Genomic DNA, 26,490 nt, shown 5'->3' with positions numbered 1-26,490 from the left:
TTATTCTACAAAACATGAGTTGGTCTGCCATAGAGGTTCAGTTTTTAAAGGTGAAGCTCTGTAATAGTAAAGTTAACTTGAAGCTCTGAAATAGTAAAGTTAACTAGATTTAGCTCTCTCTGCATGTCACATAGGAATTGTCCAATTTTTTCAGAAGGTGCTAGTTAGAGGCAATAGAGCATTGTTCTTTGCTTGCTTCTTTGCTAAGGGGCTCTTTGGGCAGCAGTAAACTTCTTAAACTTCTGCTTAAGCTATACCGAGGAAGAAGGTGGTAGTGGGTTGGCAGTTACTTGAATTGTGATTGGCTAAGGATGAGAGTACATTTACCTTTGTTGGAACTTATCTTACCACAATCTTAAAGAAAATTTTTGTTAGTACATTTGTTTATAGTAAGTAAGACTCTAAACAAGTTAGGAGGCAAGATCCCTTTAGTCTTCAATTGCTTTTCAAATTTCTTATTCTGGGTGAACACAGAATAAGAATTGGATATCCTCATTCTCTTTAGTCATTATTATTAGACTGAGTAATCCACTCTTCTTCCTGCCTCCTTTCCAATTTGTTTTTCTTGAGAAAATTCTGAAGCAATCATTATGTGATCAGCTCTCAGTTGGTGGGGATTGACCAGGGTATCTCTAAAAAGAGACCTCTGGAAAATAACAGCTTCAGCAAATTTCTCTGGTTCCTATCATTCCTAGTTCCATTTTTGATAGAGTATAGAAGTCAGGAAGGCAACTGGCTCAAATATCACTAAGGCTAAGGGAAAAGATCATGGACAATTGTACACTGGCTGGTAAAGTTCTCCTGATGGCAGTGTACACTACTACTGCTTCTATGTCAGTGGCCATAGAATGGTACTCCACCTAGGAGAAGCATCAGCCTACCATGTGCTTAGCAGGAGAGTAGCACTGGGATATTTATGTGCAGTTATACGTGTTTCCACAGAACCTAGAAAGACTTAGGAACTAAATAATATGGGCTTTGGACTTGGAAATTTAAATAATGAGCTAAAAATTTGTGTGTTTGCTGCTGAACTGATCTAGTCCTTAGAAATACCCAATAGAAGTATCTCACCTCATAGAACTGGAAACAATTAATGAAAATATGGGATACTTGGAGGACAGACCTGGGACATTATTTGTAAATAAGAAGAGTTTCACAAATAGAAGTAGAAACAAATTTTAATTTTATAATTATACCAATAAAGGGAGCTAGTTTCTTGATAAAATGATTAATTCATAGGTTAAAAGGGCCAATTATAACACAATTTTAATGAAGAATGAATGCCAAAATTCAAAAATAAAAATGGGAGTGCTTCCCCTCTCCTGCTAAAATATTTTCTGGTGAAGTTTCTGAATTTCAAGGAAAACAAGATAAGGCAAGTGTTTATTAAAACAAAGTAAAAAATAAAACTATTAATATGGTGAACTTTGAGGGGGAAATATAAAAATAACACAGAGTAGCATATTATGGAAGATAATACATGAAACATGAAGATATAAGTCATGTATGGTTACCAAACATGCCCCATTCTGCATTTAAGCTTAAAAGTCTCATAATTACTTTCATCAAGCAAGCCTATTATTGAGACTAGAAGCTTTAGAAAACAAATTTGTCAATTGGAAGAAGCTATACTAAAATTAGAAACTATACTAAATATGATTTTAATTTGAATATTTATGGTTTAGATTTGAAATAACAATAAATTAACATCATTGAAGGTAACACATTGCTATAAAACTACTGTAAATAAAGAGAATGGTGTTGTCATGGCAATAAAACAAAGGTCAGTGAAAATGAATATAGTACAGGAGACAAAAACAAAAACAACTGCCATATATAAAGATAGGACATTTTAATTCACAAGGGAAGGGACAATTTGTGATAGCTAATGTGACCTTGTGTTAGTCAGCTAACAAGAACAACTTAGCAGAGGAGTGGTTTATTTGGGGCTCATAATTTCAGAATTTCCATCCATGGGATAACTTCATCACTTCAATCCTGAAGTGATGCAGAACATCATGGGAAAGGGTGTGGCAGAAGAAAGTTCCTCTGTTTATGCCAACTAGAAAGCAGACTGAGAGCACAATGAGAAGAAACAGAGACAAAATACACTCCCCAAGGGCATCTCCCTCCCCCCATTACCTACTTCTGCCAGCCACACCTGCCTTTCTATAGTTACCTCCCAGTAATGCATTCAAATTATTAATCAACCAAATGAATGAATCCATTGATTAGGTTACAATATCATGCTCTCATAAATCATTATACTTCAGAACATCCCAACAATGCTTAATACATGAGCTTTGCAGGTGATATTTCATATCCAAACTATAACATGACTCAACGTTTTTTTCCCCATTTTCCATGTAAATAGAGTTTTTCCTGGGAAGGGTCTAGAACTCACCAGTTAAAAATGATGTTTTCTAGATTCCTTTGTGTCTAAGTGTGGTCATGGAGTGAGTGCTGCCAAAGAGAAAATGGAAGTGGGTTGCTGATCTGTGCCGTTTCTAGCTCTTGTTCTTATAATGGTGGGACAAGTGTTATCATGTTTCGGTTTTCTCTTTTTCTACCTGAGAGCCAAGAACTCAGAAATGGAAGCTCTTGAATGAAAGTGACAGAGCTGCTCCTTCATATCTGAATTAATCTGCATGTTTGTATTTCTTTGTTTCTGCAGCTTAACTTGTCCTTGAACTAGTACAATGGTTAATTTAATAAGTGGTGCAGGCTTTTTATCTGGAACATAATAGAGATGCATGCCTCATGACATATAAAATAAATTTCTAATATATTTAAAATATAAATATCCAATGTCAACTTAAAAGCTATAGAAGGTTTGGAAAATATTTGAGCAACCTTGAGGAGGGGAGGTGGAGTAATAAACGCTCTTGAGCAATTTAGGAATATCCCAGAAGTTCATAAAAAATATTGGTATGTTTGACTACATACATCATTAAACACTTTGAATAGGAAAAAAAACAAAAAATCTACTTGTGAAAATATTGATAAATATTTAGAGAAAATTAATGTACCTAAAATGCAAAAGCACTTCTTTGAAAAGAATCAATTACATTGATAAACCTCTAGCCAGGCTAACCAAGAAGAAAAAAAGAAAGTCATAAATTAATATCAGAAATGAAAGAGGTCCTCACTATTGGACCCTTGGTTATTACAATGATAATAAAGGAATATTATGAACAAATGTATGCCCACAAATTGATAGCTTAGGTTAAATGGACCAATTATTTTAAAGATACAAGCACACACCTCATATAAGGAGAAATAGATAATCAGAATAAGCTTATGTTGATTAGACAGCTTGAATCAATAATTAATAACCTTCTGTATTAGTCAGTGTTCTCCAGAGAAACAGAACCAGTAAGATGTATGTATGTAGAGATGAAAAGATATTGATTATAAGGGTTGTCTTAAAATCTGTAATCAGTGAGCTGCAAATTTGGGACAGTTAGTGGATAAATTCCAACTTAAAAGTCTGTAAACTTTGAGACCAGAGTAACTGATGTCTGAGTTCAAGTTTGAAGTCAGGAAACGATTGAGACCTCAGTTCCAAGCAGCAAGGCAGGAGTTCCTCTTGCTCTCAGGGACTTAAGGCCAGTCTTTTTGTTCTATTTAGTCTTTCAGATAATTGTATGAGGACCACCTACATCAGGGAATGTAGTCTGTTTTATTCAGCTTACCAATTCAAATGTCATTCATATTCCAAAACATCTTCATAGATACTCTCAGAATAATATTTGACCAGTACCAGGCTTCCTGTGGCCTGGTCAAGTTGACACATAACCATTACATCTTTCAAAAAAAGAAAGCACCGGGTCCAGATGGTTTCACTGCTGAATTTTATCAAACTTTTATGGAAGAAATGATGACAGTTCTCTACAATGTTGTACAAAAAATAGAAGCAAAGGAAATAATTTTTAACCTAGTCTATGAGGTGAATGTTATCCTCACCAAAACCAGATAAAGATATTACAATAAAGGAAATCTTGAATCAATACCTTTCATGTACTTAGATGCAAAAATTGTCAATAAAGTTATTAGCAATTTAAATCAAATAATGTATAACAGAAATTATACAACATGACAAAATGGCATTTATTTCAAGTTTGCAAAACTAGGTTAGCATTCAAAATTAGTGTTAACATTCATATCTGTGAAGTAACGCCAGCAAGCCATTAAGTGTGGAGATCCTTATTGGTTGACTGATGTATTTAGTTTATGTTAATTAGATAAGCTGTGTGGAATGTATAAATACCGTTCCTGTTCTACAATAAAAGGCTTCCACTCCTGCTGTATCAATGTACACAAGTTGTTCGTCACCCTCCGGTTATTTTGCTGCAGCCAGACTGCAGCACATATCACTGGGTTAAAAGGAAAAATTGTATTATATCAATAGATATGGAAAAAAGTTGAGAAATTTAAAAATTCAGTCATGATAAAAATTTAACAAACTAGAAATAGAGGGAAACTTCTTTGACTTGTTTAAAAAGTCTACAAAAATCTTCATCTAAAGTAATTGAAAGTAAGAAGTTAGATATCCTCCCCTTAAAATTGAGGAACAAGGCAAGAATATCTCCTTTCAAAACTCCTATTCAACATTGTACTAGAAATCCTAGCTTATATAGTAAGACACGAAAAGGAAGTGAAAAACACAAATTATGAATAAAGAAAGCTATTTTTGGTTGCAAATGACATGGCTGTTGATGTAGAAAATCCCTAAGAATCAATAATAATAGTGATTAAAAAACCTCTTGGAATTAATATGTGATTATAAGAAGATTGAAGAATACAAGATTGATGATACAAATGAATTGTTTTTGCATACACCAGTAATGAAGATTGGAAATTAAAATAAAAGCATTACCATTTTACTTTAGCACAAAAAATAAAGAGAAAATTTAGTTATGGATTGAGCAGAATAGGTGCAAGCTTTATGAGGATAACTCCCATAGACGAAACTCTGATGAAAGAAAAATCTCTTTACCTCCTCATTCCTCATCATCCTAGTTCAAATATGAGTAAGTTATTTTGTTGTTATCAATAAGCCTATCTAAAGTTTAGATAGAATGGCAATAAGACTCAGAATAGTCAAAACAATATTGAAGAATAAAAGTGGAGAACTAGGCCCCTAATACTTTATTACAAAGTTACAGGAATCAAGACAGTGTGGGATTGGTAACTAATAGCAAAGTAGACAACAACAGAGAGCCCAGAAAAACACACAAATAGTATCTACTGATTTCTCATAAAGGAGCAGAGTGAAGAATTGATATGCTTTTAACACATGGCTAGAACAACTGGGCAGTCATATGGAAAAAAATGAACATAACACAGTTTTGGATTTTTTCAAAGTTAGCTCAAAATGTATCATAGTCCTAAGTGTAAATGGAAAGCTAGGAAACTTCTGAACAATAACACAGAAAAAAAATCCAAATGAACTTCACTTTGGTGATGAGTTTTAAAATATCATATCAAAAGCATGATCCATGAAATTAAAATATGGATAATCTGTACTTTATTTAAATTAAATCTTCTGTTTTAAATAAGCATTTCAAGACAGTGAAAAGACAGGTTATAGACAAGAGCAAAACATATCTGATAATGTATTTATACTCAAAATGTAAAAACAACAACAACAACAACAACAACAAACTTTTAAAACTAAGAAAACTACATAGGACATCGGTTAACTATCTGAATGCATACAATACCAAGGAAGATACACAGAGGGCAGATAAGCATATAAATAGGTGTTCAACATAGTATGTCATTAGAAAACTACAAATTAAGACAACAAGGTGTTGTCTCTGTGAAACTACTAGAATGAGTAAAATCCCCAAACTGACAGTATCAAAGGCTGGTGAGGATAATAAATGAAAAACAGGAAATTCTTTTCATTATAGGAATGCAAAATAGTACAGTCAATTTGGAAAAGAGTGTGGGAATTGCTTGTAAAGCTAAACATAGTTTTAACATAAATTCCAGATAGTTACTCAACTGAATTGAGAACTATGTCAACAGATATGGTTTTTATCAATCTTATTTACAACCACTTAAAACTGAAAGTAAGCAGGATTTTCTTTAATAGGTGAGTACATAAACAAGTTGTGGTATATTTATTCAATGGAAAGTTATTCAGTAATAAAAATAAGTCAAACTTCCAGCTGTGAAAAAAGATGGAGACACCCTAAATTCATGCTGTCGAGCAGGAGAAGCAGGTCTAAAAGGCTCTTTGATTCCAATCACATGAAATTCTGGATAAAGCAATACTATAGAGACAGTAAAAAGATCATTGATTTTTAGGGACTCTAAGGAAATATACAGTGAATGAAAATGTCAAGCACAGGAGACTTTTAGGACTGTGAAATTATTTTTGATGATGCTATATGATATGTATAGCATACCAAATATAGCTTTTATATTCTATTCCTATAATTCTATTATATTCTATTCATATAATTGTGATGATGGGTACATGACATTACATATTTGTTAAAATTCATAGGACTGTACAACAGAGTGTGTATTACATCAAGTTCAAACAATGTAAATTATAGACTGGTTAATAATAGTGTATCAATACTGGTTCATTAATTGTAACAAGTGCTCCATATAAATGCAAGATAGTGATAGGGGAACAGTATGTAGGTTGGAAGGTACATGACAATTATTTGTGGCAATTTTTTTTTTAGTAAATCTAAATTGTTGTACATGGCCTATTATTTTAAAAGTATGACTTTATACTATAAATTGCATAAATCTTAAACATTTTGCATATTGCACATACCCATATAATCATCGTACCAAATCAGATTTAAACCATTTCGCCCATCCGAGCAGGTTCCTGTTTGCCTACTCCCAGTTAACAGTAACCAGTCTTTAGCTGTTCTTGAATTTAATCTAAGTGCATTTTGTAGCATTTCCTTTAACTGATGTGTGCATACATGTAAGATGGCATTAACACAGGCCTTCAGGGTCATTGGAGCTCTAAGTTGTATTATAAAGTTTACAATCTACTGATGTAGATCTAAGAAAAAATTAATGTATATAATAATTTTATTGAAGTTGCATTAAATTTATAATTGAATTTATAGTGATTGACATATTTGTTATGTTGCTTAGTTTTTCAAGACATGGAAAATGTTTCTGCTTGTCAAAGTCTCTTAATTATATTTATTTTAATATCTATAGTTTCTATACCTTTATTTTGGTTTTCTATGACACATGGAGTGTCTCTTTCCATTGTCTTCTAATATATCATTGTTTTCATATAGGAGTGGTACCTATTTATCTGCTAGGCTTATGTTTTAATACTTACTTAATACCTTTATTTTTAAAACAGTTTTTTCTGTAACATTTTTGGTAGAAGACTTCTAGATATCAATGATTTCCTTATAAATAGACATGCATTTATCTGGTCCTTTAAAAACTTTTGTAATTTAATTTCTCTTATAACTTTTCCAATTTAATCTTCAAGGGAGATAATAAAAATCCTTTTTTTGTTGCTTACTTTAACAGTAATTACTCTGTTGTTTCAATAATGTGCAAAAACAAGATGTGTGTGTGTGTGTGTGTGTGTGTGTGTGTGACAGAGAGAGTTTTATATGAAGAAAATTAAGAACTCTTTGACATAAAACAATTTTCACTGTTGACAGTGTCTTATAAGATCTGAAGGGATACCCCTGATTCTCTTTGTCCTTAGATTTATTATGATGATTGATTAAATTCATGGTTTTCTTAATATTGATCTACTCTTGCATTCCTGGAATAAACCCCTCATAATCTTTATATATTAATTATTAATATGATGTTGGATCCAGTTAGCTAATATTTTATATTTCTGTCTTAAGAACCATGAGGAGATTGATCATTAATATCCTCTTTGTGTGATATTGTCATATTTTTGTGCCAAAACCATTTTATATTTGTCTCATAAATATAATCTGCCCATTTTCTTCATTTTCTATTCCCTGGAATAGTTTAAGTAGCAATGGAATTATCGGTTTTGGTAAAACCAATTTTGCCTTTCACTTCTTTTCTCCCTTGAAGGGTGGGCAAGATTTTTTACAACTTTTTTATTCTTTGCCAAAGTCAATTCTAGTAAATTAGAATTTGTAGTCCATAAACTTGTGGGGTAATTTGATAAAAATCCATGAGACTTACTTCATTGATGACCTTGCATAGGTCTTCTCTGCATTTACCAATATTTTGATTACTTGCTCTTTGATTGAAAGAAGAGTGCTGTGTCTATTTCTGGAATTTGTAGTTGTTGCTTCTTCCTTGCCTATAGTGGTTTCTGCCTTATGAAATTTCTTCTCTTCCACTGTAGTCATAAATACTAATAATTATCACATTTTAATGGTGAATTATTGTTTTAGCTTTCAGAAGTGTCCTTGTCATTGATATTGAACTGTTTTAAACTAAATTTGATTTTGTTAGACAGCAAGATTTGTTTGTTTTCTTGGGTGGGTGGGTGCTGGAGATTGAACACAGGGCCTTGTGCATGTGAGGAAGCACTCTTCCAACTGAGCTGTATCCCCAGCCTGGACAGAAAGGTTTTCACTCCTGCTTTTTTTTTTAATTTGCACTCACCATATCTCTATCAATATATTTAGCTAGCTGTAACATATGATATTGAATTGGATTTTGTTTTGTTACTCTATAGGAAAAATATTCTCATTATTTTATAGAGGTGTGTTAATGCCTAGTTATATATATTGTAATTGCCCATATGCTTGTTCTCAGTTCTGCAATGCTGTTTTATTTTATGCAAACACATAATGTGTGTGTGTTTGTGTGTGTGCGTGTGTGTGTGTGTGTGTGCGCGCGCGAATGCGTGCTCCTATTGTCTTAGAAGTCTGGGCCCTACCTCACCTCCTTATAACTTATAACCACCTTGATGCAAGATGCAGATTTCAGTTCTACTGAAACGGTCCTCATCTGCAATGGACTCATGGGTCTGTCACTCTTGTTCTACTCCACAACTCTTATTCTTGGTATGGCCTTATGGGTTTAAATACCCAGGCTTAACTTAAAATGATATGCTTCCTTTCTTTGTGATTCCCATTAAAGATGAATTGAGTTTGCACTCCATGTTTAAATTTTTTATTATTTTTTTTTTGAATTTTGAGAATATATTTGTTCTACTTGACAATTTTCTTTTCTTCACTATTTAATATTCTGAAATCATTATTGCCTCTGATACAAGTTTAAAATTAGTTGTTATTTCCTCATATTCATAGTATCTTCATTGATCTTAGTTTATTTTCTTGTCCCAACTTCTATCCTAATCACAAAAACAATGTTAGTTTGATTTTTGTTGAAAACATTAAATAGAAATTTTATTAATATATTTTTTCTTTGTATTGTTTTTTTTTGTCATTTCAGAGAGATAAACTACTCTCGAAACTTGCTATTATTTGGAACCACAGTATTTATCTTTTGTGGATACAGCAACTTGTTTCCTTATAGATAAATATCTGAAGAATTACACATTTTCAAATTTGGCTAGAAGGAAAGTTTGAATTGGAAGCTTTCCTTCAGGTTGATAAGATAGTCAGTCTAAATCTAAGAGGCCCAGAGGAAGAGAGAGTATAAAATTTAGAGTTATGTTATATTCATCATAATGTCTTTATCAACTTAGCTACTTGGTAAAACAGAGAGGTCACCTGGTTCAGAATTTAAGTTAGTGGAAGTTGATTCAGGGACTTAATGTATTACTTATTGATTTTTGTCATACTTGCCGAAGTTTGAAAGGTGGCATTTAATGCCAAAGCTGTCATTACATTGCTTCACATATTTCTAGGTAGGAATCTCCCTTACAGGATAGGAGTTTTGAATCTTTTCTTTCTTTATTCTGTTCTCCTACATGCTGCATGTATCTCACAGGAATTCCTAGACAGTTTTGCAAGTGGAATGCATCCTTTCTAGTTTCCTTGCTGCTAAAGATCTCCCCGAAGTACTAAAGGGGGGAAACTAGAACTCATTACTTAAAGTTCTAGTCCATCATTTTAAAAAATATATCTGAAATCAATGATGAAGGATGTATATCTTAAGATATCCCTTTATGAACTTTCAAAGTCAAGCCAAGTCTATCAAAGTCTTTTCAGTTTGTTATGATCTTATATTTTCTTTCTCTCTTAATGTGTAAAGTTGGGTCAGTATTAATTGTTAATGACTATAAACTACTTCCAAATACAATTCAAGAGAATCAATTGTCTTAATGTTTCATTCAGTCATATACTTCCACTCAATTAATTTACTATTTAATGTCCTCAAACCACTCTTAAATAAAAAAGCAGAAGATATTCCAAGCACAATTCCTGTCTTCATATGTAAATGCAGCTCTTATGAACCAATCTTTGCTTTCTTTTCCCCAGTACATGAGACCTTAAAACTCTATAAAGTCAGTTTGTTAACTGAATTCAGGCAGAATATGCATCTTCTTTTTGAGGTTCCTTATGTTAATCAACTAATAAAAGAACACACAATTTTTATTTACATTCTTTAACTGATTTTCTCTTTGTAATTCTCAAACATAGTTTTCTTTTCCTTAAAGGAACTTATTCTGTGCCTGGACAAAAGGATCCATAGTTGGGAAGAGGACTTAGAGACTTGTTGTTTTTATTTTATAAATGAGGAGACTATGTTTAATTTCGGGATATAATTTGAATAGAATCCATTTCTTTTGATTCCAAACCATGTGGACTTTGAAAGGCAATGAGCAACGTGCAGATTGAAATAACATTTGTTCAGGATTTTTAAACTTGTGGTTCTAATGGACTCATTGAGCTTTATCATATTAAAGAGTCCCTTGACTAAGGGACTAAAGTGAACAGTAGAGGAGAGAGACCAAGGAAAAGGGATGAAGGAAAGGAAAAAGAGGAACTGTGGGACGAAATATACCAAATTGTGCTATGTGCAAGTATGAATATATTACAATCGATCCCACTTTTGTGTATAATTATAATGCATCAATTTAGATAATAGAAGAAAGAAGAGTAGAGTAGAAGAACAGGATCCGGGGAGGGAAGAGAGGAGAGAAAAGCAATGTACTAGAGAATGAATTGGAGCAAATTATGTTATGTGCATGTATGAATACGTTACAATGAACCCCACTATTTTGTATAATTATAATGAACTAATTAAAAAAGCTAAGAAATGTGCTCAATAGCCTTCTTAAGGTTGATAAATATTTTCATTTGTCAATGAAAAATCCCACAATAGATAGTAAATATTATAACAATTTATTACAACATGAAGGAAAATTTAAATAAAACAAAGAGCAGATTTGTTTTATTTAAATTTGTTACAGTATTCTGAATTTAAATGCTTCTGTATGTAAACAAAGAAGCATTATATAAACACGCATAGATTAGCAGAGATTCCCAATGGTAAGCTTAGTATCCAGTAATATACCTGAAAAATATCCTCTTAATACATACAAAGTAAAAAGTATATTTATATATCTTCTTTATTAATTTAAAAATTCTAAAATCTTTCTATTAATGTACTTATCTCTACTTCAATCTTTTGGGTGGGGAGAGGGGATGGACAGAGGAAAAGAGATGGAAGAATATGAGGTATAGAGGGAGAGAGAGGGAGATGTTTCTTATTTTTTTTTTTTATCTCATTGAAGTTTGGTTTCAGTAAAAACCTCAAAGTTGATCTACAGTAGCCAAAGCCATCCTTAGCAAGAAAAGTGAAGCAGGAGGCATCATAATACCAGGGCTTAAACTATACCACAGAGCTATATTAGCAAAAACATGGTATTGGCACCAAAACAGATACGTAGACCAGTGGTACAAAACAGAAGACACAGAGATAAGCCCACACAAATACAGTATCTCATACTAGACAAAGATGCCAAAAACAATCACTGGAGAAAAGATAGCTTATTCAACAAATGATGCTGGAAAAAAAAAGGAAAGCCACATGTAGCAAAATGAAATTAAACCTCTATCTCTTATCCCACATGAAACTCAACTCAGAGTGAATCAAACTTAGTCACTAGAACAGAGAACCTGTGCCTATTAGAAGAAAAAATGGGCCCAGTCTTCACCATGTTGACCTAGAATCTAACCTCGTTAATAAAACCCCTAAAGTGCAAGAGGTAAAATCAAGAATCAATAAATGGGATGGCTTCAAACTAAAAAGCTTCTTCTCAGCAAAACAAACAAACAAAAAACAAACAAACAATAATATGAAGAGAGAGCCCAAATATTGGTAGAAAATCTTTACCACATGCACCTTAGATAAAGCATTAATCTCTAGGATATATAAAGAACTTGAAGAAATAATCTCTAGGGTATATAAAGAACTCAAAAAACTTAATACCAAAAAACCAAATAACCCAATCAATAAATGGGCTAAGGAATGGTATAATTCATAGAAGATACACAATCAATCAACAAATACATAAAAAATGTTCAATAAATCAAATCTACTCTAATATTTCATCTCATTCCAGTCAGAATGGCAATCATCATGAATATAGGCAACAATAAATGCTGGCAAGGATGTGGGGGAAAAGGTACACTCATACATTTCTGGTGAGACTGCAAATTGGTGCAACGACTATGGAAAGCATTCCTCAGAAAACTCAAAATGGAACCATCATTTGACACAGCTATTCCACTTCTTGGCTTATACCCAAAGGACTTAAAAGCAGCAAACTACAGTGATGTAGCCATGTCAATGATTATAGCAGCTCAAGTCACAATAGCTAAACTATGAAACCAACCTAGGTTCCCTTCAATAGATGAATGAATAAAGAAAATGTGATATATATATTTGGTGGAATATTACTCAGTTTTAAAGAGGAATGAAATTATGCCATTTGCAGGTGAATTGATGTAGTTTGAGAATATCATGCAAAGCAAAATAAGTCAATCCCCCCAAACCGAAGGCGGAATGTTTTCTCTGATATATGAATGCTAATTCACAATAAGGGGATGGGGGGTGCTAAGAAAGAATAGAGTCACTTTAGATTAGGTAGAATGGAATGAAGGGAGGGAGGAGATATGGGGATAGAAAGGATAGTAAAATGAAACACACATTATTACCCTGTGTATGTATATGACTGCATGACCAATGTGATTCTACAACATGTACAATTAGAAAAATGTGAAATTATATGCCATTTATGTATGATATATCAAAGTGCATAAATGCATTCTACTGTCATAAATAACTAACTAAAACAAATAAAAATATTCTTAAGAAACCCTCAAAGTTTAAGAGAAATCAGCAGATAAACAACAAAAAATATTGTGCATATAAATCTTCTCTTTCATAATATATTTGTTATTCACCATAGATTGCACACAATAAAAATAAAACTTCAGTCCCAAGAAGTAAACAAGAATGTCTTACAGTCTCTTATCTTATTCCTTGTTCATATTCTGATATTCCATTGACTATAATGTCAGCTAATATCTAGACACCAATCTGGATACCTCCTCTATGTCAGGTCACTTCCTGTTAGTATTTCATGATAGATCACTTTCTGTTTGTATTGCTGCCAGTGGACATTAGCCAACTCTTTGCAATACCTTGTATGCTTGGGTGTATTCACTTGTACTCTTCTTCAGTCAATATCACAAGATATATGTTCATATGTGTGTGTATGAGTGCCTCTGTGTATACATGTCTAAAAATAAGCAGTAATAGATTGTTAATGTTTTTTGAGCAATAACCCATTATAATTTCATTACAAAATACCTCTTTAACACATTAAAATCAATCCATGTACTCCAGTTAAAAGCCAACAACATCTACCAGAAATAGAAATAAATTTCTGAATAAAAAGAAATAAAACCACAAAAATTCTTTAGAATTATGGCATTGTGCTTTAGGTCACATGGGAAATTTTCATCTAATTTACATTTGAAATGCCTTAATTACTATTCTGCCCCCCCATAATTTACATATTTCCCATTAAATTTAATTTTTAGTTCAATGAAAATATTGAACACAGTCATTTTAGACTATTACATTTTATATGTGTCTTGGCTTAGGCTTCTATAAAAAAATTGTCACAAAATACATGGCTTAAACCACAAAATTTTTTTTCTCACAGTTCTGGAGACAGAACAATTCTTGATCAAAGTATAAAAAAGATCCAGTGTCTGGTGAGGACCGTTTCTGGTTTACAGATGGCTGAGTTCTGGTTGTATCATCATCTGACTGAAAACAGAAAAATAAAGCAAGTTTCAAGTATCCTTTCTTATGAGCATACAAATCCCATCATGAAGATTCCACCATTGAGTCCTAATTTCCTCCCAAAAGCCCTAACTCCAGATATCATCACATCAGGGATGAGAGTGTCAACATTTCAATTTGATGGATGGGAGGCAATATTCTATACACATTTAGCAATATATTTAACATGGCAATGAGACCTAATACTTCCAACAGATTACATTGTGATGAATAATTTATACAAATTGTCTCATTTAATTTTCTCCTTTGAGGCAAGTACTGTCATTTCTATTTTACAGATTAGAAAGTTGAGATTCATAAACCTGAGAGAGTTTTCCATTGCTGCTTACTAGTAAGAAAAGAAGATTTACACTCTAATAGTAGAAATAATAGATCACCTAAGGGAGAAAAAAATTGCCTCTAGCCATACTAACATACAAAAGATGTGTGCTTGTCTATGATTAATCATTAAGTTGAGGGTTTTGGTGAAATTAGAATAGTGGCACTATGTCAAAAATTTCAGGAATGGGGAATTTATTTTGCATTCTGCTAAATTTCTCACTTCTGTTTATCTTTTATTCCAGCAAGTATCATTAAGTGTCAAATAGATCAAAAGAACTTTTATTTGTAAAAGTCCAGTAAATCACATTTCTACAAAAAGTCATACTGCTAATACTAACAGCAAAACAATTCTTAAGTATTAGTTTAATTTACCCTTAATTTTACTTGATGTTGACTACTGTACTGATGACTCATGTGAAAAGGCAAAGGATGATGATACTAATAGTTTCTGTTTTAAGGAATATGAATATCACTCCTTGAATGTTTGATTCTGCAACAAAAATTTAGTTTTAATTAGCCAGAGCCACTGAACAGAGTCCTATATATATGAAAGACTGCTCCTACACATATCCGTGGTACATTTATAATTTTCTTTAGTTTCCTTACAAATGCAGATTATGATATTAGTCAAAGAGCATGAATAATACAACTTGAATTCATTACTATTTTGGAGGAGAAAGTTGTCATGCCTGGTAATGGTAACTGAGAAACAGAAATAATTCAAAATTTGAAAATGTATGGTCTTAATTTTTTTGCAATGAATAGGAGCTGTTTTCTATTTTCAAGTGAGAAGTTAAAAAAATCTTCAAAATTATTGTGCATATATCTTCATAGTATTATTTGACCTGCTCGAGCTAATGGTTAATGTTTCAGATGAACACTAGTTTGTTGTAAGAGCTTTAAATGTGTTTCTATTTCCCCTTTTCTGTTTGCCTTCTGAACAAAAAAGACAAAATTAAGTAGAGGTATTTTTATGTGTGGCTAATTAGTATGTTGCTGAAGAACAGCAGTGTGCTGCTTGCAATATATGTTAGTGCCTCTGCCACTTTTCCAAGCATTAATAAGCATTTTAATATTTTATAAAGCAAGCTCTAAATTATGGAAAATAAATCTGAACTCTATTAATACCCAATGGGGCACATTAAAAAAGGGGGACAGCATGAACTACTGTGTAGCTTAGTACTTAACTCAAGAAATTATAATTTCTCAGTAATATTGGAGACCTCAGTGAGGTTTAAAAAAGGACTTGGGGTTTCTAGAAAGCTGATATGTCATAAATGTATGTGAGCTTCGTTGAAAAGGATAAAAATTCATGCTCAATTCAGCTCACTGGTGTATCAAAGATAAGCAGTTGCAGAAGCTGTCTGAGAGTCATGAGGTCTGACTAATTCTGTGCTTTAATCCATCACGTGTCAGGATTTTCTCTGAGCCTTAATACTGTATCACTATATTCAATCATATCTTGACAAGTGCCAGGAAGGAGGGCAATACATGGACAGGAAAACTCTTAAATATACATTTGTTTCTAAGTGGCAGGCAAAGAGCTGAGTATAATGATGATGCTTCACTCATCCACCAGTTCTCCTTTACATCAGAATATTTTATTCAAGAAAATGCTTAGATGAGTGTGTGCATAATTTGTAGTCAATGGGCTGAAACTGAATATTTAGGTGTGTGCATGGGTCTTTGAGTGTTGGAACTTATAAGGCTCAACTTTGTACAAGCATTTCATAGACAATGATGAGAAGAATCTTCCACCTCCTTGTAATGGAATATGAGAGCAGGAAAATTCAGCAGCAAATTCAGACAGTTACATTATTGTTGGGAGATTTTAATTCACCTTTTAGTTAGAGATAAATCAAAAGATGAGAGGAATACAATTAGCCAGTTTTATACAAAAGTGCAGAACATTATAATAGAACATTATACCTAAAAGCAGCAGAATTCATCTTCTATTACATTGTCCAGTGAACACTATAAAAATTATTCATTTACCAAGCTGTAAACTATCGCTTTTAAGAATATAAGTCATATAGACTTTATCCTTGGACTATGATGTAACTAAAACTGATGTAATATAAAAGAAAGCTTGTGTGTATTTGGAAATAAACACATAAATAGCATGGAGGAAAAGGAATTTTCAAAGAAATTAGGAAATATTTAAAGTCAAATAATAAAGATACTATATATCAGTACTAATGTCTAATAGCTATAAAGCAGCTACCTGGAAAAATCTTGCCTCTTACATACTCATAATAGAAAAGAAAGTTAATCAATTATCTGCAGAAATTAGGCAAAGATGTAAAAATACGGCCAAAAAGTTAGAAAAAAAAAGAAGAAGTAATAAAATAAAGGAGATAACATTTTTTTTAAAAAAATGGACATTAAAGACTATCAACAGACAAAACTGTGTTATTTGGAAGCATTATATATTGGTTAAACCTCAGGTATGGAGGAGAGAAAGAGAGACAGGGAGAGAAATTATATAGGAATGAAAATGTTTCTTATAATTATAGATACTACACATATTAAATATATGAGAGTTATAGGCAATTTCCTGCCAAGAAAGTGAAGTTTGAGGGAATGGCTACTTTCTTTGAAAACACAACTTAAGAAAAGGGACTCAAGAAATAAATTTTTGAATAGTGCTATGATGATTAAAAATAAACATATAAGAAAAATAGCCCCACAGAATCAAGCAAGGAAACAAAATAACCTCCAGTTATTAGATTATTTTATCAATGTATACCTGATCAGGCATTTCACCGAATATGGTCGCCACCAATTAACATATAATCACAAGTAGTATCTGCATCCTAAGCTTGCACCAAATACAGTTTAGTAATTAGTAATTTTTAAGCAATGATTTAAAAAATTTTTTTTTAGTTGTTGATGGACCTTTATTGATTTATTTATATATGGTGCTGAGAATCGAACCCAGTGCCTCACACATGCTAGGCAAGTGCTCTACCACTGAGCTACCACCCAAGCTCAAGCAATGATTTTTTTAAGTGATTGTATCCCACATTTTTTTTTTTTTTTGCCAAAAAACAATCTGGCATAAAATCTGCAACAATTATGCAGTAAGATATGGTGATATTAAATGCAAATTTTTTACAATGTTTTATATAATATAGAAGAAGAAGAACATTCCCATTTTATTAGTCTGCCATGACCTTGATACCAAGAAATGAAAGTAAAAGAAGTAAAAATGCTAAAATACATTTCTGTTGCAAAAATTCTAAGCAACATATTAGCAAGCCAAATACTGTATTGTATAAAAAGATAGCATATCATGAACATATAGGGATCATTTCAGGAATGTAATTTCAGCATTTGAAAAATCAACTATTGTAATTAAATACACCAACACATTAAAGAAGAAGCCTATCTAATTATTCATTAGATGCGAAGTATTGATAAAATTCAAAATCTATTTATGATAAAACGTTGGTCTACATTAAGAATGTATTAGAATTATCTTACTCCAGTAAGGACATCAAAATCTTATAACAAACATCAGAGTTACTTGTAAAAATTAGGAAAAATTTCCCCTTAATATCATGAGTAAAACTGCTGAGGGCCATTGCCAAGTAGGAATGACGCATCGAAATTTCCTTGCCAGAGTACCCCATGTTAAATGGACTTGCCTTGGAATTTCGCTGTTGACATTGCATGTAAGGTGACCTTGTTCAAGGACCAGGGCGGATCCGGGTTTAGAGCTGGTCAGGTTTTAGGAAGTATCCCGGTTTAGGATAATTTGGGTTTAAGGTGTTCCCGGTTTAAGACTTCGGTTTAGGGAAGTTCCAGGTTTAAGGTGTACCCTGCAGGGGAATAGGGCGTATCCTGCTGCCTCAGGCACGCCCGATCCTTGAGTTCCTGTTGAGTTCTCGTGAGATTCAAAAAGTATTGGAAAAGAAAGCCTCGTGGAGTAGGTGAATTGGGCGGCGGCAGAACTTGGATTTCGGCAGAACGTGTGTAGAGGCCGGTGTGAGTTCGGGAATAAAGGATTGCTGTTTGAATCTACAAGGTGTGTGGTGGCTCGTGATCTTTTGCCTAGCCAAGACACTGGCTTTTGGGCATGCCTGAGGCAGCAGGATACGCCCTATTCCCCCCCCCCCCAGGGTACACCTTAAACCTGGAACTTCCCTAAACCCAAGTCTTAAACCGGGAACACCTTAAACCCAAATTATCCTAAACCGGGATACTTCCTAAAACCTGATCAGCTCTAAACCCGGATCCGCCCTGGTCCTTGAGCAAGGTCACCTTACATGCAATGTCAACAGCGAAATTCCAAGGCAAGTCCATTTAACATGGGGTACGCTGGCAAGGAAATTTCGATGTGTCATTCCTACTTGGCAATGGCCCTCAGCATAAAACAAATAACTAAATACTTCTTTCAAAATTATATTTTGAAGACACTATTAGAAATAAGAAAAAGAAATAAAATAGGTAGTAACTTAAAAAATGAAAAACACTTTCTTTTTACATATAGAATACATAAATTATAAAATTACCAGAGAATTTAGCAACTCTTTTTGAGAAAGAAAATAAATACCAACAAATCAATCCCATTTATATATATAATGAAGCAATTATAACAAAACTAAAAACCTATATCTAGAATAAAATAATAGAAGTAATGTATGTTTTTTATAGCTAAATAATAAAACACTTTGAAATATTGAAAAACGACCAAATAATGAAGATATTTATCATGTTTTGTGATTAAAGATCTAGTATTATAATAATACATTCAAGCAATTCTAATAAAATTTACTATAGGCTGGTGTATGTGTAGTTTCATCAACTTATTTTTATGGATAAACAAAGGGTAAAGAACAACCAATTAATCAGAAAGTAGAACAAAGTAGGAAACTTGCCTTTTAATATATTAAGAATTATTTTATTACAGCAATAATTAATGAAATGGTTTAAAATTATGAAACACAAATTAAGTAGTGAAATGAGAGAACATTGAAACAAATCTACAGAAATAGAAATGTCATTTATTCAAACTAGTGGGAAAATACCATTGAATAAATGAAATTAGAAAACTATCCATATGGGATAAAAATGAAGTTGGAATTCTTTCTCATATTGCTTACAAAAAACAAAAAAACAATTTCACCTGTCTTAAATACCTAGATGTGAAAAGCAAACTGCAAACTTTTTAAAACAACATAAGAAAAACAATTTAAGTCAACAAGGTAAAAAAGGATTTCTTAAACACATACACATGCACACACAAACGCAGTAAGCAGAGATCATGTAGAGAAAAAGTTGATAAATTTAATGACATTAAAAGAAGTTTTGTTTATTAAAATAATCATAAATAGTGTGAAAAGATAATCCACAAAACAGAAGGTAGTATTTCCAACAAATATCTGAAAGCATCTGAAAAAGGACTGGTATCAAGAACATATAAAGAACTCAAGAAATCAGCAAGAGACTAATAACCTTGTGAAAGTGGGAAAAATATTTGAACATGTACATCTGTTATGGTTTAGATATAAGGTGTGGCCCAAAAGCTCATGAGTGAGACAATTCAAGAAAGTTTAGAGGTGAAATGATCAGCTTATGAGAGCCTTAACCTCATCAGTGCATTAATCCACTGAAAGGAAATAACTGGGTGGTAACTTCAGGCAGGTAGGGCGTGACTGGAAGAGGTAGACTCCTGGGGGTGTCCCTTTTGGGTTTATATTTTGCTCTGAGCCTGCTGAGTCTCTGCTTCCTGAGCTACTTTCCTCTTCCACACCCTTCTACCATGGTGGTCTGCTTCACCTCCAGCCCAAAGCAATGGAGTTGGCCATCTGTGGACTGAGACCTCTGAAACCACAAGCTGCAAGTAAAACTTTCTTCCTCTAAAATTGTTCTTGTCAGGTCTTTTGGTCACAGCTGTGAAAAATCTCACTAAAACTATGTGGTAGAAGAAGAAACCCAAATTGTCACTAAACACAAATAAAACCCCCAATGAAGTATCACCTAACATTCAATAGAGGGGCAAATATTAAAAGGCAAGAAATCACAAAGTGATGGTAGGGGTGTGTAGTAATAGGAACCTTTATACCCTGGTTGAATCACCATAGAAAAATAGTTGGAATAATATAATATGATTGATCAGGATTATTCCAATAACACTGACTCTACTCCTATCTATGAACCAGAAGGCATGACAAGATGTTTAAGTTAGTAGTGTTTTTAAAAAGAAAGAAAGAAAAAAACCCAACTCTAGAAACCAATTCATTTACCTTTCAATAGTTTAAAAAAATGGATTGTATTTTTTTTCACAAAATGGAATGATATAGATTAGAGAAAAAAATGAATAATCTGGAGCTACACTAATCACTAAGGCTGAATTTTAAAAAGTAACCCAGAAAAAACAACTCATAAGCAAAACAAACATGCAAAAAATAAAGAGCACAATTCAACTGGTGTGAATATAAACATTCAAAATCAAATAGTAGAATGTTATTAAATAATTAAATTCATAAATGTAATTTCATCTAGGAAGATGAAATGAAAGTGAGATCCCATCTTGCACTGGTTAAAAAACAAACTCAAAAAGGACTAAAAACTTAAATATAAGAACTGAAACTACTATAAGAAAACAAAGGAAAAATATTTCAGGACATTAGAACATGAAAAGATTTTTTGGTCAAGCCCTCAAAAGCACAGAAAACAAATGCAAAAACAGAAAAATGTTATTAAATCAAACTTTAAGAATCTCTTCACACCAAAGGGAACATTTAACAGAATACAGACACTACCTACAGAGTGGGAGAAAATATTTACAAACTATACATCTGTACAAAGAATTGATATGCAGAATATTTAAGGAATTTAAAAACTCAATAGTAAAAAAAAAAAACAAGAATAAAGCAGCCAAACAAAAATAACCTTATAAACAATGGCAATCAGTACATCACCTCATCCTCCTAAGAATGGATATTATCAAAAAGCCTAATGAGAAAAAATGATGGGGAGGATCTGGAGACAGGAGACCCTTTGCACACTGTTGCTGGGATTGAGAATTAGTGTAGCCATTAGGATAGCACTAAGGAGGTTCCCCAAAAAATTAAGAATAGAAGTACCTTCTCGAACTCCATCCATTTACCTGCAAATGCCGTGATTTTATTCTCTTTTATTGCTGAGTAATATTCCATTGTGTATATATGCCACAATGTTTTTTATCCGTTCGTCTATTGAAGGGCATATAAGTTGGTTCCACAGTTTAGCTATCTAAAGTACATGTATGAAGACACAAATTGGTGTGAATATACTTTGTATACAACCAGAGACATACAAAATTGTGCTCTATATGTGTAATAAGAATTGTAATGCATTCCACTGTCATATATAAAAATAAGAGAATAGAATTATCATACGATCTAGCAATCCCACTACTAATTATAAGGAAATGAAGTCAGTATGTGAGAGAATCAGATGCAGCCCTAAGTTTATTGCAGGATTATTCACAATAGGCAAGAAGTGGAAGCAAATATTTAGCAACTGATGAATGGATAAAGGAAATGTACATATACGTAACAAAACACTATTCAGGCACTAAAAAGAAGAGACCCTGTCATTTGCAGCAATATGGAGAAAACAGGAGATCATATGCTAAGTAAAATAAGCCAGGCACAGAAGGACAAGGTCCACATAATTTAATTCAAAGTTGGGGTCCAAAAATGAGTTGATCTCATACATAGTAGAATGGGGGTTGCCAGAGGCGATGGAGGGGCATGGGGAAAGGTGAATCCATGAGTAGTAAGTTACAGTTAGATAGGAACGAGAAGTTTTGGTGTGCTATTGCATAGTAGGGTGGTTATAAATAACAATAATAATTAAAAAACAAGACTAAAAAATAAAGAAAGAAAATGGCTAAGGCACACATAAGAGGTTTCAAAGTAATAGCAATTTTTCTTAATTGGCATATGTGTAGGTATTGAATGTGTTGTTTTCTTTGTTCTTTATAAATATTTTATATATTTTATTTTACATCCTTTCAACATTTAATAAAGACTTGTTAAGATGGTTCTTATGTGAGCTGTAATACATGATTGAGAGGTTTTATATGTGACAGTGTTCTGTTTAGTAGGTTCTCTCATGTGTTAGAGGAATCACCATATTTCTAGTATTTTGAAATATGAGGCTATGGGTTAAATTGTGCTTCACGAAAAGGATAAGTTGAAGTCCCAATCCCTGTTACCTCAGAATGTGAATTTATTTATATATAAGTTCCTTGAAGAGGTAATTAATTAAAATGAAGTTATGCTTAAGCAGGTGTGTAAACATTTTGCTTAAGGTTTAAGAGGAAGAAAGACAAAAATAGTTTTTCAGACTCTAGAGTATAATCCAATTATAACCATTATTTTAAAATTCTTAAAATTTATTTTGACTAGTTAAAGTAGTCATATGTTTAAAAATTCAAAAGGTAAAAATGGTAAAGTGAAATTTCATCACCAATTTTAGTTTTCCTAATATTCAATGAATAAAAGTTTGCTATAAACTTTGAAAAGTGAAGGCCAACGAAAGAAACAGAGAATTCTACATCAAAATGGCTCCTCATTCTGTGGCCACCCCAATCCCCAAGCGAAATGAGTGAATAATAATAGAAAGGGAGCTGACCAAATCCTGGAATTTCTCCCTGAGAGATTCAGACTGGCGAATAGGCAGGGTTGTGAGAAGTCAAAGTAAAACCATTAGTAGGATCTCTGTAGAACTGAAATGGTCTCCAGGAAGTTTCCTTTTTCCAATGAGGCAAATTCTTTCAGAGCAGGAAATACCCGTGGTTGTATGGATCTTGCTTATTAAAGACATCCAAAAGAATTTCAATAACAGAATAGAGGACAGCTTTCTTAGAAGAGGGAATTTATTTTGAGGTATCCTTTTCCCTTTTCAACACACCAAACTCTCAGACTGTTAATTCTACAGAAAATAAGACCCTGCCCTGAACTGTAGTTTGCACAAAATGTGACAGTGTCAAGAAAAATTCAACCTTACAATGTCAGAGAAAATTAAAATCTATATTAGAAATACCTTTCTGAGCAATAGCAAGATTTTCAAAAACAATCAGCAACTAACTACACAAACATATTATAACAAAACCCTGGGGAGAAGGAATTTAAGGCAGAGAAGTACCTGGTCAGGAAAATATATTGTCCAAGGAAGGGAAGAAAGCTTTCCAAGTATGTCTTGAGCTATAAAGAACTTAATAAAAATACAAAATCAATAAAACAACAGACCAAAGACTAGACACTAAATGAGAATAAAATGAAAAGGGAAATTTTAGAACTAGTAAAACAAATCAAGTTCAAAACATCAACATTTATAGCTCTAATAAATAAATTAGAAACAAGAAGAGACAGGAAAGAGAAAGTAAAGCACTGAATTTCTGCCCTGGGTGAAAGACGTAGGATAATAAATTAAATGAAGGAAAATAAACAGTGAGATTTAAAAATTACAGAAGATGAGCAATTTGGAGACCAAAGATGAGCTGATGTAAGGACAATTGCTATCCTTAGAAGAGAGAATCTATTTAATAGAAGAGAAAAATTATTGAGAGGTATAGAAGGGGTAAATATCTTTCAAATTTAGACAAATATATCCTAAGTGAATTATAGGCATTAAGGAAAAAAATAGACTTCTTTAGACATCTAGTCAGGAAAACAAAATATCCTGTCTCCTGAAATGGGTGGGAAGCAGGGAATCATAAATATCACAGATTTCTCCACAACAGCTTTCAATACCATCTGGAAAGTATTTAAAATCTGAGGGAAAACAAAAATGATCTAAGAATATTTATGTAGCAAAATTATCATTTATATAAGAGTAACACTTGGTAAACATTTTTAGACAAAAGAACTCAGAGACGGTAGCTCCAATGACCTTTGCTAATACTTTGCTTAGTATGTTATTTATTGGTGAAGTCTGAATAACCAATCAGTGAATCAAATAAGGAAGGAGTCAGGAATAGGAACATTGTCAGTGAGTATAGTAGACAAAATTCTAATATGACCCTTGATATTCTTCACATCAGATTACATACGTTTTGTAATTTAATTCTCTTGAGTGTAGATGAGACTACTAAATATGATCAATTTTTTTCTTAAGTTGCTGCATTTTTCAGCTTTCTGTTACTGTAGCAAATAAGAGATAATCAACTTGTAAAGATAAAAGGTTCATTTTAACTCACAGTTTTAATGGTTTTATCCCATGGCTAGTTGGCCCTATTGCTTTTAGGCAGGGGGTAAGGTATAACATCATGGTGAGGAGAGTATGGTGGAATAAGATGCTCACCTCATAGTAGCCATGAAGCCAGAGAGAGAGAGAGAGAGAGAGAGAGAGAGAGAGAGAGAGAGAGAGAGAGAGAGAGAGGAAGAGACCAAGGTTTCATAATCCCCTTCAAAAGCATGCCCCCAATGACCTAAACCTTCCAGTATTCCCCACCATGGAAAGGTGTCACTATCTCCCAATTATCCAAAGCACAGGGATTGCTAATCAGTTAACTTTGAATCAGTCAAAAGGTATTCGAAGACTGGCCCCAAAAGGAAACAGATTATAATCTGTCTTGAGAGTAGTGGTTTCTCTCTGACCAGCATGAAAATAGGAACTATCATCCTATATAAGTCACTCAGTTGTTCTAGTAGTATTGTGGGCTTGGAAGAGTGTCCACTACAAGCTCATGAAGGAACGTGGCCAATAACAGTGAAATTCCAGTCTTGTGAGACACTGAGCTCCTGACCCATGTTAAATAATAAATGTGTCCTAAATTTGTTTCAAGCTGCTAAATTTGTGTTAATTTGTCATAGCAATAAAACTAATTCAGTAAGGTTTTAAGTACAGAATAATTATAAAACTTCTTGGGAAGTTTGGAGTTAAATATATAAAATATGTATTTTAAAATTTGAGAAAGGAAAATTATATGGCTAATTGAAAATTATTTTGAGTAAAGGTAGAAGGAAAAGAGAAATAATATGTCAAGGCAGAGAAGATTCAAGACTGTCTACAAAAATTTGGGGCTAAAATATAATGACTCCAAATTCTTAATATTTATAAAATCTTTATTTATATAATATTTATATAATCTTTAATATAAGCAGGATTTGGGGGCAGGGATACATACTTTTATGTTTCCCAAGGCTTAAAGAGTTTTGACAATTTATTATCTAAACCATATTAATCTGTGTAATTCCCTGGAATTTATCTGGAATGCAGGTTATTCCAGATGTCTGCATTCATCTGGAATGAGGAGGGTCTTGTAGTGAATGAGACAGATTACCCAGGTAATTTCAGGGCTGTGAACTGTTAAGTAATTTTTAGCTCTATTTTTGTATTGTTTTGTATTGATATTTTTAGTAATGAGCACATATTAGTTTATATAAAATAACCTAAAATTATATAAGTTGAGTATAAAGATAATGCAAGTAAAGGAAAGAAAATAACACTGGGGATGTTATTATTAACCCTATTTTATGGATAGAAATTAAGGATCGAAAGACTAAATAGTATCTATAAAATTACATAGCAAGTAAGTGGCCAGTGATCTGACACCAGAACTCAGGTTCTATTAAGTGTGGATGCAAAATATGAAATAAATAGGAGGAATGAACAGGTGCTCTTAACATTAAAAGAAGATTCAGGTAGCTGCCAACTGCTGAGTTCCCTCTCAGAATTTCCTTTGTGAACATTCAATATCTTTCAACATAATCTCTCAGGTGTAACATAAATAATGCTTTTCATGCAGTAGAAGTTCTGCTAGCATACTGGCCAAATTTAAATCTAAGCTCTTTTTCTAAACTTTTGATTGTTATTCCATTGGTTTATTTTCCCATGAAGGCTGTGCAAAAATATACCCCAATAAATATTTAGAGAATTTAAGAATGCAAAGACAAGTAATTTATTAAATTTTGAACTGGAAAAATTTTC

This window comes from Spermophilus citellus (assembly GCF_964194105.1).
Source record: "Spermophilus citellus genome assembly, chromosome: 5".
In the NCBI taxonomy this organism is placed as follows: domain Eukaryota; kingdom Metazoa; phylum Chordata; class Mammalia; order Rodentia; family Sciuridae; genus Spermophilus; species Spermophilus citellus.
The sequence above is the reverse complement of the archived record's forward strand: the minus strand, read 5'-3'. Positions refer to the sequence as shown.